Source organism: Oncorhynchus clarkii, chromosome 9 (genome assembly GCF_045791955.1).
Source record: "Oncorhynchus clarkii lewisi isolate Uvic-CL-2024 chromosome 9, UVic_Ocla_1.0, whole genome shotgun sequence".
NCBI lineage: Eukaryota > Metazoa > Chordata > Actinopteri > Salmoniformes > Salmonidae > Oncorhynchus > Oncorhynchus clarkii.
In genome coordinates, this window is record NC_092155.1 from 3,805,281 (window position 1) to 3,820,948 (window position 15,668).

Genomic DNA, 15,668 nt, shown 5'->3' on the forward strand with positions numbered 1-15,668 from the left:
AGAATGTAAGGCTATCTGTCCGCCAATTGAAGCTCAACAGAAGTTGGGTGATGCAACAGGACAACGACCCAAAACACAGAAGCAAATCAACAACAGAATGGCTTCAACAGAAGAAAATATGCATTCTGGAGTGGCCCAGTCAGAGTCCTGACCTCCACCCGATTGAGATGCTGTGGCATGACCTCAAGAGAGCAGTTCACACCCGACATCCCAAGAATATTGCTAAACTGAAGCAGTTTTGTAATGGAGGAATGGTCCAAAATTCCTCCTGACCGTTTGGTTGAGAATGGTTGAAAACGTTTTGGAGGGTCAACCAGTTATTAAATCCAAGGGTTCACATACTTTTCCCACCCTGCACTGTGAATATTTACACGGTGTGTTCAATCGAGACATGAACACGTATCGTTGTTTGTGTGTTATTAGTTTAAGCAGACTGTGTTTGTTTGTTGTTGTGACCTATGCGAACATCAAATCAAATGACCAATTTATGCAGAAATCCAGGTATTTACAACATACTTTTGCCTTGCCATTGTATTTTCTTAATTGTTGGACAGAAAAGACTGGAATAACACCAGGAAATCAGCTCTAAGTGATTTTTATTGAAGGAAATGTAAGTAAGGTTTGAAATTATTATGTTTTGGCCAAACATAAAATAATTCAATTTAATTCAATTTAAACCAAAAGGAGTTTTAAAGGCCTTACAGTAACAATCAGTTATGATTTTAAACCAAAAGGAGTTTTAAAGGCCTTACAGTAACAATCAGTTATGATTTTAAACCAAAAGGAGTTTTAAAGGCCTTACAGTAACAATCAGTTATGATTTTAAACCAAAAGGAGTTTTAAAGGCCTTACAGTAACAATCAGTTATGATTTTAAACCAAAAGGAGTTTTAAAGGCCTTACAGTAACAATCAGTTATGATTTTAAACCAAAAGGAGTTTTAAAGGCCTTACAGTAATTGAACTGCCTTGTCATTTTATTGTAACCACCGAAATCATGATGCTTTTTAAACTGAAATTTGCACTTAGAATAAACGGAACTACGGTTGGATGTTTAGTTCCATTTGGAGCAGAACAGTCTAATGAGGTACCTTATATGTGTCCCAGAGTCCACCTTTACAACCTCCTCCATCGCTAGCCCACGGGCAGGAAACAGTTAACGTACTAAACCTTCAGGAAACAGTTAGAGGCGGTAGCAGCGGCAGTGCCGTGTCTGTGTGTTGGGAGGAGCTGGATCGGTAGAGCGCGGCCCCGGGGAGGTGTCGGCGACGTCGCTAAGTGGCGGGGTCGCGCTCCTGCACCCGCCGCCCGGCTAGAGGAATGAGTCCCGGGGGAGGGAATAGGGAGGAGGGAGGGAGGGAGGGGGGTGGAGGAGGAGGGGATGATGTGATGATTACATTTCACGAGCGCACAGTTATTCGGTTATTAGCAGCGTTCTGGTCCAAATAACAATACATTAATAGATGATTACATCATTATTATAGAATTATATTATTATATAATAATCACATTATAACACATATAGTATAGAATTATATTATTATATAATAATCACATTATAACACATATATTATAGAAATATATTATTATATAATAATCACATTATAACACATATAGTATAGAATTATATTATTATATAATAATCACATTATAACACATATATTATAGAAATATATTATTATATAATAATCACATTATAACACATATAGTATAGAATTATATTATTATATAATAATCACATTATAACACATATATTATATTATCATATTATTATATAATAATCACATTATAACACATATATTATCATGTTATTACATCATTATTATAGGATTATATTCTAATGTGATTTTAATATGTGTCGTTACACAGGCGATCAGCAAGTTGCTGGAACAGGAGAGAATGTATGCAGCACGGTAATTCACATCTGAATGTCTGTTTTTTTCCTCGGAAGGTGTGTGTCTGTGAGTGTGTGTGTGTACAGTGTGTGTGTGTACAGTGTGTGTGTGTTTAGTGAGCGTGTCTATCGTGTAGTGAGTGACCTTATGCGTTGCATTCAATGTCATCGTATTCTGCAACCGTCTCCTGGTCTGTCTGACACTCTCAGGTCTATATACAGAACACGGTTATAAACGCTGTGTGTGTACTGTGTGTGTACTGTGCGTGTGTATTGTGCGTGTGTACAGTGCGTGTGTGTGTGTGTGTGTGTGTGTGTGTGTGTGTGTGTGTACTGTGTGTGTTTACTGTGTGTGTGTACTGTGTGTGTGTGTGTGCGTGTGTGTGTACTGTGTGTGTTTACTGTGTGGGTGTACTGTGTGTGTGTACTATGTGTGTACTGTGTGTGTGTACTGTGTGTGTGTACTGTGTGTGTACTGTGTGTGTGTGTACTCTGTGTGTTTACTGTGTGTGTACTGTGTGTGTGTACTGTGTGTGTTTACTGTGTGTGTACTGTGTGTGTTTACTGTGTGGGTGTACTGTGTGTGTGTACTGGGTGTGTACTGTGTGTGTGTGCACTGTGTGTGTTTACTGTGTGTGTGTACTGTGTGTGTTTACTGTGTGTATACTGTGTGTGTGTACTGTGTATGTACTGTGTGTGTGTTTACTGTGTGTGTACTGTGTGTGTTTACTGTGTGTGTACTGTGTGTGTGTACTGTGTGTGTGTGTGTGTGTGTGTGTGTGTGTGTGTGTGTGTGTGTGTGTGTGTGTGTGTGTGTGTGTGTGTGTGTACTGTGTGTGTGTGTGTACTGTGTGTGTTTACTGTGTGTGTGTACTGTGTGTGTGTGTGTGTGTGTACTGTGTGTGTTTACTGTGTGTGTGTACTGTGTGTGTTTACTGTGTGTGTGTACTGTGTGTGTGTGTGTACTGTGTGTGTTTACTGTGTGTGTGTACTGTGTGTGTTTACTGTGTGTATACTGTGTGTGTGTGTGTGTGTGTACTGTGTGTGTGTGTGTACTGTGTGTGTGTACTGTGTGTGTGCACTGTGTGTGTGCACTGTGTTTTTGTTCTCCATATAGCTTGGTATGAATTTAGCATTATTCTGAATTATAATTTTGCTTAAATAAAACCACGATTTCCTGTCCTAGCTGATGTGTGTGTGTGTGTGTGTGTGTGTGTGTGTGTGTGTGTGTGTGTGTGTCTGTGTGTGTGTGTGTGTGTGTGTGTGTGCGAGAGAGAGTGAGTGAGGATTCAGTAGAAAATGTCTGCAAATTAAATGAGGGGAGATGAGATGAGCCCGGAGCCCCTCCCACATCGTGGAACACAAGGCACAATTCCATTGTTATCTCTGTTGCCTAGTAACACAGGTTGTCATGGAGAGACGAGAGTTCTGATAGCTACACCATTACAGCAGGGAGAGAGGCAATGACAGGACCACACACACACACACACAGTACTACTACCACACACACACACACACACACACACACACACACACACACACACACACACACACACACACACACACACACACACACACACACACACACACACACACACACACACGCACAGGATTGAAAACGCTAATGCTGACAAATGGCTGCATGATGCAACCAGCAGATATTCTGTGTTATAACAGTACTGCTCTACATATTCACCCTCCCCCCGCACACACACACACACACACACACACCACACACCACCCACACACCACCCACACACACGTACATTATTTAAAACCATTTTATTACTCGACACATGGAGGAATCACGACGTTAATATACAAACGTTTTGTAACCTTTCAAAAAACAAAACACGTTATAATCCATGCGACAGCCAGTTAGAGAGGAGGGGCTTGTTCAATGAAAAAGGGTCCCAGCCAATCAGAGAGGAGGGGCTTGTTCAATGAAAAAGGGTCCCAGCCAATCAGAGAGGAGGGGCTTGTTCAATGAAAAAGGGTCCCAGCCAATCAGAGAGGAGGGGCTTGTTCAATGAAAAAGGGTCCCAACCAATCAGAGAGGAGGGGCTTGTTCAATGAAAAAGGGTCCCAGCCAATCAGAGAGGAGGGGCTTGTTCAATGAAAAAGGGTCCCAGCCAATCAGAGAGGAGGGGCTTGTTCAATGAAAAAGGGTCCCAACCAATCAGAGAGGAGGGGCTTGTTCAATGAAAAAGGGTCCCAGCCAATCAGAGAGGAGGGGCTTGTTCAATGAAAAAGGGTCCCAGCCAATCAGAGAGGAGGGGGGCTTGTTCAATGAAAAAGGGTCCCAAACAGTCAGAGAGGAGGGGCTAATTTGACAAAAAGGGCCCCAGCCAGTTAGAGAGGAGGGGCTTATTTGACAAAAAGGGTCCCAACCAGTCAGACAGGAGGGGCTTATTTGACAAAAAGGGTCCCAGCCAGTTAGAGAGGAGGGGCTTATTCAGTGAAAAGGGTCCCAGCCAGTTAGAGAGGAGGGGCTTATTCGACAAAAAGGGTTCCAGGCAGTTAGAGAGGAGGGGCTTATTCGACAAAAAGGGTTCCAGGCAGTTAGAGAGGAGGGGCTTATTCAGGGAAAAGGGTCCCAGCCAGTTAGAGAGGAGGGGCTTATTCAACGAAAAGGGTCCCAGGCAGTTAGAGAGGAGATGGCTTATTCAACGAAAAGGGTCCCAGGCAGTTAGAGAGGAGGGGCTTATTCAACGAAAAGGGTCCCAGCCAGTTAGAGAGGAGATGGCTTATTCAACGAAAAGGGTCCCAGGCAGTTAGAGAGGAGGGGCTTATTCAACGAAAAGGGTCCCAGCCAGTTAGAGAGGAGGGGCTTAATTCAACGAAAAGGGTCCCAGGCAGCATCCTATTCCCTCCACAATGCACTACATTCAAAGTAATGCACTATATAGCGTAAGTATAACACACTATATAATATAGTATATGTCAAATCCAAACTTTACAGGGAAGAGGGTGCCGTTTGAACACATAACCTTAAACGTTTCCCGGGAAATGTTCTGTGACAGCTCCAGTCAGGTTCGTAGTTGTTAAACATCAGAACATGAAGGAGGAACCTCCTGGGTTCTAAAGGTTTCTGCTCCACTGCAGTGCGATGTACTGTATGTCCTGAAAAACACATCGGACTGACTGGGCTACATTGAGGAAGAGTTAGAACACTGTTGTTGTTGTTGTTGTTGTGGAAGGAGGTAGAGAGTATAAGAGACAGAATCTCAGGCCCCATCACGACATCACTGACTGGGGGAAGGGTGGGGGGGTGGCAGTTCTATAGACTCTATTTCTATGGTAAGAGAGGAACCAGTCACGAGGTGAAGAACTGAAACAAGTTACTAGTTATAGACTAGTTATAGACTAGTTATAGACTAGTTATAGACTAGTTACAGACCAGTTATAGACTAGTTATAGACTAGTTATAGACTAGTTATAGACTAGTTATAGACTAGCAGGAGTTCTCCTTTTCACATCTTCAGCTTTTCAAGAGTTGTTGTTTGACCTCTAGAAGAACCATCTGAAAGCTTCTCCACTGGGCACCGAGGGAGGACTCTGAGGAGAGAAGGGAACACACTGTTAAATACTGACCCGAATAGAGACTGGACTGTTAGAATACTGACCCGTGGGGATAGAGACTGGACTGTTAGAATACTGACCCGTGGGAATAGAGACTGGACTGTTAGAATACTGACCCGTGGGGATAGAGACTGGACTGTTAGAATACTGACCAGTGGGAATAGAGACTGGACTGTTAGAATACTGACCAGTGGGAATAGAGACTGGACTGTTAGAATACTGACCAGTGGGAATAGAGACTGGACTGTTAGAATACTGACCCGTGGGAATATAGACTGGACTGTTAGAATACTGACCAGTGGGAAAAGAGACTGGACTGTAAGAATACTGACCAGTGGGAATAGAGACTGGACTGTTAGAATACTGACCAGTGGGAATAGAGACTGGACTGTTAGAATACTGACCAGTGGGAATAGAGACTGGACTGGACTGTTAGAATACTGACCAGTGGGAATAGAGACTGGACTGGACTGTTAGAATACTGACCAGTGGGAATAGAGACTGGACTGTTAGAATACTGACCAGTGGGAATAGAGACTGGACTGTTAAAATACTGATCAGTGGGAATAGAGACTGGACTGTTAGAATACTGACCAGTGGGAATAGAGACTGGACTGTTAGAATACTGACCAGTGGGAATAGAGACTGGACTGTTAGAATACTGACCAGTGGGAATAGAGACTGGACTGTTAGAATACTGACCAGTGGGAATAGAGACTGGACTGTTAGAATACTGACCAGTGGGAATAGAGACTGGACTGGACTGTTAGAATACTGACCAGTGGGAATAGAGACTGGACTGTTAAAATACTGATCAGTGGGAATAGAGACTGGACTGTTAGAATACTGACCAGTGGGAATAGAGACTGGGCTGTTAGAAAACAGACCAGTGGGAATAGAGACTGGACTGGACTGTTAGAATACTGACCAGTGGGAATAGAGACTGGACTGTTAGAATACTGACCAGTGGGAATAGAGACTGGACTGTTAGAATACAGACCAGTGGGAATAGACTGGACTGGACTGTTAGAATACAGACCAGTGGGAATAGAGACTGGACTGGACTGTTAGAATACAGACCAGTGGGAATAGAGACTGGACTGGACTGTTAGAATACAGACCAGTGGGAATAGACTGGACTGGACTGTTAGAATACAGACCAGTGGGAATAGAGACTGGACTGGACTGTTAGAATACAGACCAGTGGGAATAGAGACTGGACTGGACTGTTAGAATACAGACCAGTGGAATTTATTAGGATACCCCACTAGCTGTGGCAATTGCAGCTACTCTTCCTTGGGTCCACAAAGAACATGAAACATGATACAGAACATTAATAGACAAGAACAGCTCAAAGACAGAACTACCTACAATTGAAAACAGCACACATAGCCTACATATCAATACATACACACAAATTATCTAGGTCAAACAGGGGAGAGGCTTTGTGCTGTGAGGTGTTGATTTATCTGTTTTTTTGAAACCAGGTTTGCTGTTCATTTGAGCAATATGAGATGGAACGTAGTTCCATGCTATAATGGCTCTATACAATACTGTACACTTTCTTGAATTTGTTCACTCACTACCGAGTTCCAAACTGCCTCTGGAAGCAACGTCAGCACAATAACTGTTTGTCTGGAGCTTCATGAAATGTGTTTCCATGGCCAGGCAGCCGCACACGAGCCTAAGATCACCATGTGCAATGCCAGGTGACTCTGGAGCAGTGGAAACGTGTTCTCTGGAGTGATGGACGGACATATCTGGGTTTGGCGGATGCCAGTAGAACGCTACCTGCCCCAGTGCATAGTGCCAACTGTAAAGTTTGGTGGGGGAGGAATAATGGTCTGGGGCTGTTTTTCATGGTTCAGGCCCCTAAGTTCCAGTGAAGGGAAAGCTTAACGCTACAGCATACAATGACATTGGGGGAGAAGGCCCTTTCCTGTTTCAGAATGACACTCCCTTCGTGCACAAAGCGAGATCAGTGGGGAAGAACTTGACTGGCCTGCACAGAACCCTGAACTCAACCCCATCGAACACCTTTGGGATGAATTGGAACACTGACTGCGAGCCAGACCTAATCGCCCAACATCAGTGCCCGACCTCACTAATGCTCCTGTGGCTGAATGGCAGCACGTCTCCACAGCAATGTCCCAACATCTAGTGGAAAGCCTTCCCAGAAGAGTGGAGGTTGTTATAGCAGCAATGTCCCAAAATCTAGTGGAAAGCCTTCCCAGAAGTGTGGAGGCTGTTATAGCAGCAATGTTCCAACATCTAGTGGAAAGCCTTCCCAGAAGAGTGGAGGTTATAGCAGCAAAGGGGGACCAACTCCATATTAATGCCCATGATTTTGGAATGAGATGTTCAATGAGCAGGTGTCCACATACTTTTGGTTATGTGGTGTATTACCCCTCTGATTCCAATGAAGAGCAAGATGTGCCGCTCTGTTCTGGGCTGCAGCTGAACTAGGTCTTTCTTAGCACCACTTGACCACATGACTGGACAATAATCAAGATAAGATAAAACTAGAGGCTGCAGGACTTGCTTTGTGGAGTGTGGTGTCAAAAAAGCAGAGCATCTCTTTATTATGGACAGACCTCTCCCCATCTCTTTATTACAGACAGACCTCTCCCCATCTCTTTATTACAGACAGACCTCTCCCCATCTCTTTATTACAGACAGACCTCTCCCCATCTCTTTATTACAGACAGACCTCTCCCCATCTCTTTATTACAGACAGACCTCTCCCCATCTCTTTATTACAGACAGACCTCTACCCATCTCTTTATTACAGACAGACCTCTCCCCATCTCTATATTACAGACAGACCTCTCCCCATCTCTTTATTACAGACAGACCTCTCCCCATCTCTTTATTACAGACAGACCTCTCCCCATCTCTTTATTACAGACAGACCTCTCCCCATCTCTTTATTACAGACAGACCTCTCTAAATCTCTTTATTACAGACAGACCTCTCCCCATCTCTTTATTACGGACAGACCTCTCCCCATCTCTTTATTACAGACAGACCTCTCCCCATCTCTTTATTACAGACAGACCTCTCCCCATCTCTATATTACAGACAGACCTCTCCCCATCTCTTTATTACAGACAGACCTCTCCCCATCTCTTTATTACAGACAGACCTCTCCCCATCTCTTTATTACAGACAGACCTCTCCCCATCTCTTTATTACAGACAAACCTCTCCCCATCTTTACAACCATTCAATCCATATGTTTTGATCATGGCAGTTTACAATCTAAGGTAACACCAGGTAATTTAGTCTCCTCAACAGCCACACCATTCATTACCAGATTCCGCTGATGTCTGGTGCTTAGGGAATGATTCGTACCAAATGCAATGCTCTTAGTTTTAGAGATGTTCAGGACCAGTTTATTACTGGCCACCCATTCCAAAAGGCTTTTGTTTAATGCCAGTGGCAGGTCATTGGTAAAAATAGATAAGTGTATAGGGCATAGACAGCTGCCCTGCAGTACACCACACTTCACGTTTGACATGGGGAGAAACTTCCAATAAAGGAAACCCTTAGATAGATAGCTCTGAATCCGCAATATGCCAGAGGTTGAAAAGCCATAACACATATGTTTTCTTAACAACAGGTTATGGTCAACAATATCAAAAGGCTGCACTAAAATCTAAAAGTACAGCTCCCGCAATCTTCTTTCCACGGATAAAGCTCTAAAGGACCTTCAGTTATGGCAAAACACTGCAGCTAGAATCTTGACTAGAACCAAAAAATGTGATCATATTACTCCCGTGCTTGCCTCTCTACACTGGCTTCCTGTAAAGCAGTGGTCGCCAACCAGTCGATCGTGATCAAGGCATGCCTAGTCGATCAACAAATATTTCTGTAGAAAAGGCAACGAACGATAAAGGTATGCGCTCCTTTTTTAAAAATCGTGTTGAGCTGTTTCCGGTAGGTGCACTTGATTTTTAAAGTCCTGCACACCGGGTGAAGTGTTCCCATGAGATAAACTCCACCTACCCGGCGGACCGGCAAATCTGTGACTAAAATCGAGTGCACCTACTGCGCTGCCCAATCGGATAGCTCAAATCACCATGGCTACAGAGCATCCAATTGGATAGCTCAAATCACCGTGGCGACAGAGCGTCCAATCGGATAGCTCAAATCACCGTGGCTACAGAGCTTCCATGCTCCCGGCCACTATAGGCTACTAACCTACTTAAAATTAAATAACTTTTAAAACCATGACCACAGAGAGACTGTGTGGTCGAAGAGCTGCTGTTTTTATGAGTGAGTTCAAGTTTATATTCACTGTTTTTATTCAACACTATTACAAAACACGCTTCTTCGTACTTCCGCTGCAGCTGCAATGAATGAGTAGTCAAGTATCGACAGCCCTGCGTTTTATCATTATTAGCAGCTCGTCGTGTTGATTTTAATATTAAGGAATATCTACATTTCTCTGGTCACGGGAACAACATTCATTTGTGCATGAGGCAGATGTGGTGCGACTCGAGTTTGGCCATCAAGTGGAAGACGGTGTCCCATCTCTCTGCTCAGTCACGCCGGAGGAGAGGAAGGAAAGAGCAGGGACCGTGGGAAGGAATTGTTTTGAACGGTCATCCAACTCGGAACTCCAAGTCGGAATTCCAATTCGGAACTCCAAGTCGGAACTCCAAGTCGGAACTCCAAGTCGGAACTCCAAGTCGGAACTCCAAGTCGGAAAACTCTGGCATCTTTTATAGAGCTCTGACTTTTCGAGAGAGAGAGAGAGAAAGAGAGAAGATCACTGACGTCGTGATTTGACCTCGTTGACCATCAGATACATCAGTCCAGTAAAATAAAAAAAGATAATTATTTCAATTCATCATAAAGCTCCACAGTGTCTCAGAACCAACTGATCTATTTTGTTATCAAAGCTGGAGTTATGAAATATAAAATGGTCTGATGAACAATATTGGCAGGCTTGTCATATAACCAATATGCTGTGATAATGTACTAGGCCTACTGCCCAAACCTCATTCCTACAAAACTGTTTGTTTGAGGTTAATGTAAAAAACAACAATCTGAGCAGTAGATCTCAGCTTGCTTTTTGACTGCAAAAGTGATCTTGACTCAGAAAAGGACTGGTGACCACTGCTGTAAAGGCAAGGGCTGATTTCAAGGTTTTACTGCTAACCTATAAAGCATTACATGGGCTTGTTCCTACCAATCTCTACGATTTGGTCTTGCCGTACATACCTACATGTACGCTACGGTCACAAGACGCAGGCCTCCTAACTGTTCCTAGAATTTCTAAGCAAACAGCTGGAGGCAGGGCTTTCTCCTATAGAGCTCCATTTTCATAGAATGGTCTGCCTACCCATGTGAGAGACAGACTCGGTCTTGTCCTTTAAGTCTTTCTTGAAGACTCATCTCTTCAGTACGTCCTATGATTGAGTGTAGTCTGTCCCAGGAGTGTGAAGGTGAATGGAAAGGCACTGGAGCAACAAACTGCCCTTGCTGTCTCTGCCTGGCACATTCCCCTCTCTACACCGGGATTCTCTGCGTCTAACCCTATGACAGGGGCTGAGTCACTGGCTTACTGGGGCTCTTTCATGCCGTTCCAAGGAGGGGTGCGTCACTTCAGTGGGTTGAGTCACTGACGTGATCTTCCTGTCTGGGTTGGCGCACCCCCTCGGGTTCGTGCCGTATGGAAGATCTTCGTGGCCTATACTCAGCCTTGTCTCAGGATGGTAAGTTGGTGGTTGAAGATATCCCTCTAGTGGTGTGGGGGCTGTGCTTTGGCAAAGTGGGTGGGGTTATATCCTGCCTGTTTGGCCCTGTCCGAGGGTATCGTTGGACACAGTGTCTCCCGACCCTTCCTGTCTCAGCATCCAGTATTTATGGTGCAGTAGTTTATGTGTCGCGGGGCTAGGATCAGTTTGTTATATCGAGAGAACTTCTCCTGTCTTTTCCGGTGTCCTGTGTGAATTTAAGTACGCTCTCTCTAATTCTCTCTCTCTCTCTCTCTTCTCTCAGAGGACCTGAGGCCTATAGGTCCTCCTCTTACCCTATAGGTTCTATAGGTTCTCCTCTTACCCTGTCCCCAGTCAACCTGGTCGTGCTGCTGCTCCAGTTTCAACTGTTCTGCCTGCGGCTATGGAACCCTGACCTGTTCACCGGACGTGCTACCTTGTCCCAGACCTGGTGTTTTCAACTCTATCTCTCTAGTTTGAAAAGCCAATTGACATTTACTCCTGAGGTGCTGACTTCTCCCGGCACAGCCAGAAGAGGACTGGCCACCCCTCAGAGCCTGGTTCCTCTCTAGGTTTCTTCCTAGGTTCCTGCCTATCTAGGGAGTTTTTCGTAGCCACTGTGCTTCTACATCTGTATTGCTGTTTGGGGTTTTAGGCTGGGTTTCTGTATAGTTTCTGTGACACCGGCGGATGTAAAAAAGGCTTTAAAAATAAATTTGATTGATTGATCTTATTATCAAAATACTTCAACCAATCATCAGTCATTTGTGTCAGTGCAGTACATGTTGAGTGCCCTCGTCTACAAGCATGCTGAAAGTCTGTTGTTTATTTATTTACAGAGAAATAGCATTGTATTTTGTCAAACACTATCTTTTCCAACGGTTTGCTAAGAGCTGGAAGCAAGCTGTCAGGTCTGCTGTTAGAACCAGTAAAGGCCTCGTTACTACTCTTGGGGAACGCAATGCCTTTGGCTTCCCTCCAGGAGGACAAACCCGTTCCTCGAGGCTCAGACGAAAGATGTGACAGACAGGAGTGGCTAAAGAGTAAGCTACCATCCTCAGTAGCTTTCCAACTGAGTTGTCAATGCCAGGAGGTTTTGTCATTATTGATCAAAAAACAAACAAAAAATTCACCTCTATCATACGAACTTTACAAAATTTAAACTTACAATGCTTTATGCTTGAATACGATGGCTCACTGTTTGTCTATTGTTCTATACCACATAATGTCTAGTGTTCTATACCACATAATGTCTAGTGTTCTATAATACATAATGTCTAGTGTTCTATACCACATAATGTCTAGTGTTCTATACCACATAATGTCTAGTGTTCTATACCACATAATGTCTAGTGTTCTATAATACATAATGTCTAGTGTTCTATACCACATAATGTCTAGTGTTCTATACCACATAATGTCTAGTGTTCTATACCACATAATGTCTAGTGTTCTATACCACATAATGTCTAGTGTTCTATACCACATAATGTCTAGTGTTCTATACCACATAATGTCTAGTGTTCTATACCACATAATGTCTAGTGTTCTATACCACATAATGTCTAGTGTTCTATACCACATAATGTCTAGTGTTCTATGTTGCAGTCTTGAAATAGAGACAGTCTGGGAAATGAAGTGTGGAGTCCCTCCCTCCCTCTTATCCTTTTCCCTCTAATAACTTATCCTCCGCTTGTAATCAGTCCCTGAACACAGACACACACAGTGAGTGTGTGTATGTGTGTGTTTGTGTAGTGACTACTCAGAGGTCTAATGTTAAAGTCAATACACCTCTACCTTGATTTACAGTAGTCTGAACCACCACCTATCAGTCTAATACACAGCTCCCTGCAGTATATGTGTGTGAGAGAGAGAGAGAGAGCATGGGAGAGAGAAAAAGAGAGAGAGAGAGAGAGAGAGGGATAGAGAGTAAGGGAGTGAGAGAGTGAGAGTGAGAGAGTGAGAGTGAGAGAGTGAGGGATAGAAAGAGAGAAAAGGAGGGAGAGACAGAGACAGAGATAGATAGAGATGAGAAAGCTGAGGTGTGACAGAGAGCAGGACACTCCCCCAGAGAACCCAGCAAAACAGCCCACCTCAGACCCGGACCACAACCTCAACACCACAATGAGACAGACAACACAGGACCCACCAACCCAACAGCCCCCACCCCCTCCTAACAGCCCCCACCCCCTCCCAACAGACCCCACCCCGTCCCAACAGACCCCAACCCCTCCTAACAGACCCCACCCCTCCTAACAGACCCCACCCCCTCCTAACAGCCCCCAAATACATTCAAACACAAAGTGGCTAAACTCCGGTGCCCAAACACTAGGCATGCCCTGGAGCTGTTGTCAGAGGACAGACTAGGGTCCCCCTAGCCACATCATAATTCACATGTGCACAAGTGACCTGAGAGCACAGCAGGAAAGGGTGGACAAAGCACTCAAGGGAGTGATTGAAAAAGCTTCTTCCACTTTCCCAAGTGGTTATCTCCACTTCCACCCTGCCACCATACAGCGGGTGACTTCAAGCATTTTCGCGAGACTGTGCCTCAAAAGATAAAAATACCCTCCACTTCACCGTGGACTTGAACAGCCTTTATGACCAGGTCAACCTCTACAAGGCAGCAATCACAACTTTTACCAGGACCCTGAAGGACATCACCCTCAACCGTAGCCTCAGCACCTTATACAGGGGAAACCGAGCAACAGACCCTCTCCCAGACCTGCAAGACCCCCTCCCAGACCTGCAAGACCCCCTCCCAGACCTACAAGACCCCCTCCCAGACCTGCAAGACCCCCTCCCAGACCCGAAAAACCCTATCCCAGACCAGCAAAACCCCCTCCCAGACCTGCAAAACCCCCTCCCAGACCTGCAAAACCCCCTCCCAGACCTGCAAAACCCCCTCCCAGACCTGCAAAACCCCCTCCCAGACCTGCAAGACCCCCTCCCAGACCTGCAAGACCCCCTCCCAGACCTGCAAGACCCCCTCCCAGACCCGAAAAACCCTCTCCCAGACCAGCAAAACCCCCTCCCAGACCTGCAAAACCCCCTCCCAGACCTGCAAAACCTCCTCCCAGACCTGCAAAACCCCCTCCCAGACCTGCAAAACCCCCTCCCAGACCTGCAAAACCTCCTCCCAGACCTGCAAAACCCTCTCCCAGACCTGCAAAACCTCCTCCCAGACCAGCAAAACACCTCCCAGACCTGTAAAAACCCCTCCCAGACCAGCAAGACCCCCTCCCAGACCTGGCAACACTCTATATAGGACCCCCCATATCAGACCTATGCCCCTTCTGCCCCCCCCACATATCAGACCTATGCCCCCCCCCAATATCTGACCTATGCCCCTTCTGCCCCCCCCCATATCAGACCTATGTCCCTTCTGCCCCCTCCCATATCAGACCTATACCCCTTCTCCCCCCTCATATCAGACCTATGCCCCTTTTACCCCCCCCCCCATATCAGACCTATGTCCCTTCTGCCCCCCCCCATATCAGACCTATGTCCCTTCTGCCCCCCCCCATATCAGACCTATGCCCCTTTTGCCCCCCCCCCATATCAGACCTATACCCCTTCTGCCCCCCCCCATATCAGACCTATACCCCTTCTGCCCCCCCCCCATATCAGACCTATGTCCCTTCTCCCCCCCCCCATATCAGACCTATACCCCTTCTGCCCCCCCCATATCAGACCTATGTCCCTTCTCCCCCCCCCCCATATCAGACCTATGCCATCTTCTGCCCCCCTGTACCTCCCCACCCCTGCAGCATCAACATGACAGCAGGACATATGCCCAGGCAGTGAGCAGAGCAACAGGCCCAACCCCCACTATTACACTCACCCAATCCCCATCCTGGGGAGGTATGTATCAGATGCTCAACATGCTCTGCTCACACCTACTGTGATGGTCCGGGCCTAAACCACACAAAAACAACACTAGACACTAAATAACACTAGACACTAAACAACACTAGACACTAAACAACACTAGACACTATGGAACACAGAGCTTTTACTATCTTATCCTGGAATATACAAGGTCAGAGGTCATCTGCCGTTGGCAGGATTCTAGCCTACTTTCTACTGAAGTGCAGGAACCCAGACTTAAATCAAAGAAATGGGAAAATACAGACATTGTCATCCTACAAGAAACATGGTATAAAGGAGACAGATCCACTGGTTGTCCTCTAGGTTACAGAGAGCTGGTAGTCCCATTCACCACACTACCAGGTGGGTGGTATAGAGGAGATGGACCCACTGGTTGTCCTCTAGGTTACAGAGAGCTGGTAGTCCCATCCACCACACTACCAGGTGGGTGGTATAGAGGAGACGGACCCACTGGTTGTCCTCTAGGTTACAGAGAGCTGGTAGTCCCATCCACCACACTACCAGGTGGGTGGTATAGAGGAGATGGACCCACTGGTTGCCCTCTAGGTTACAGAGAGCTGGTAGTCCCATCCACCACA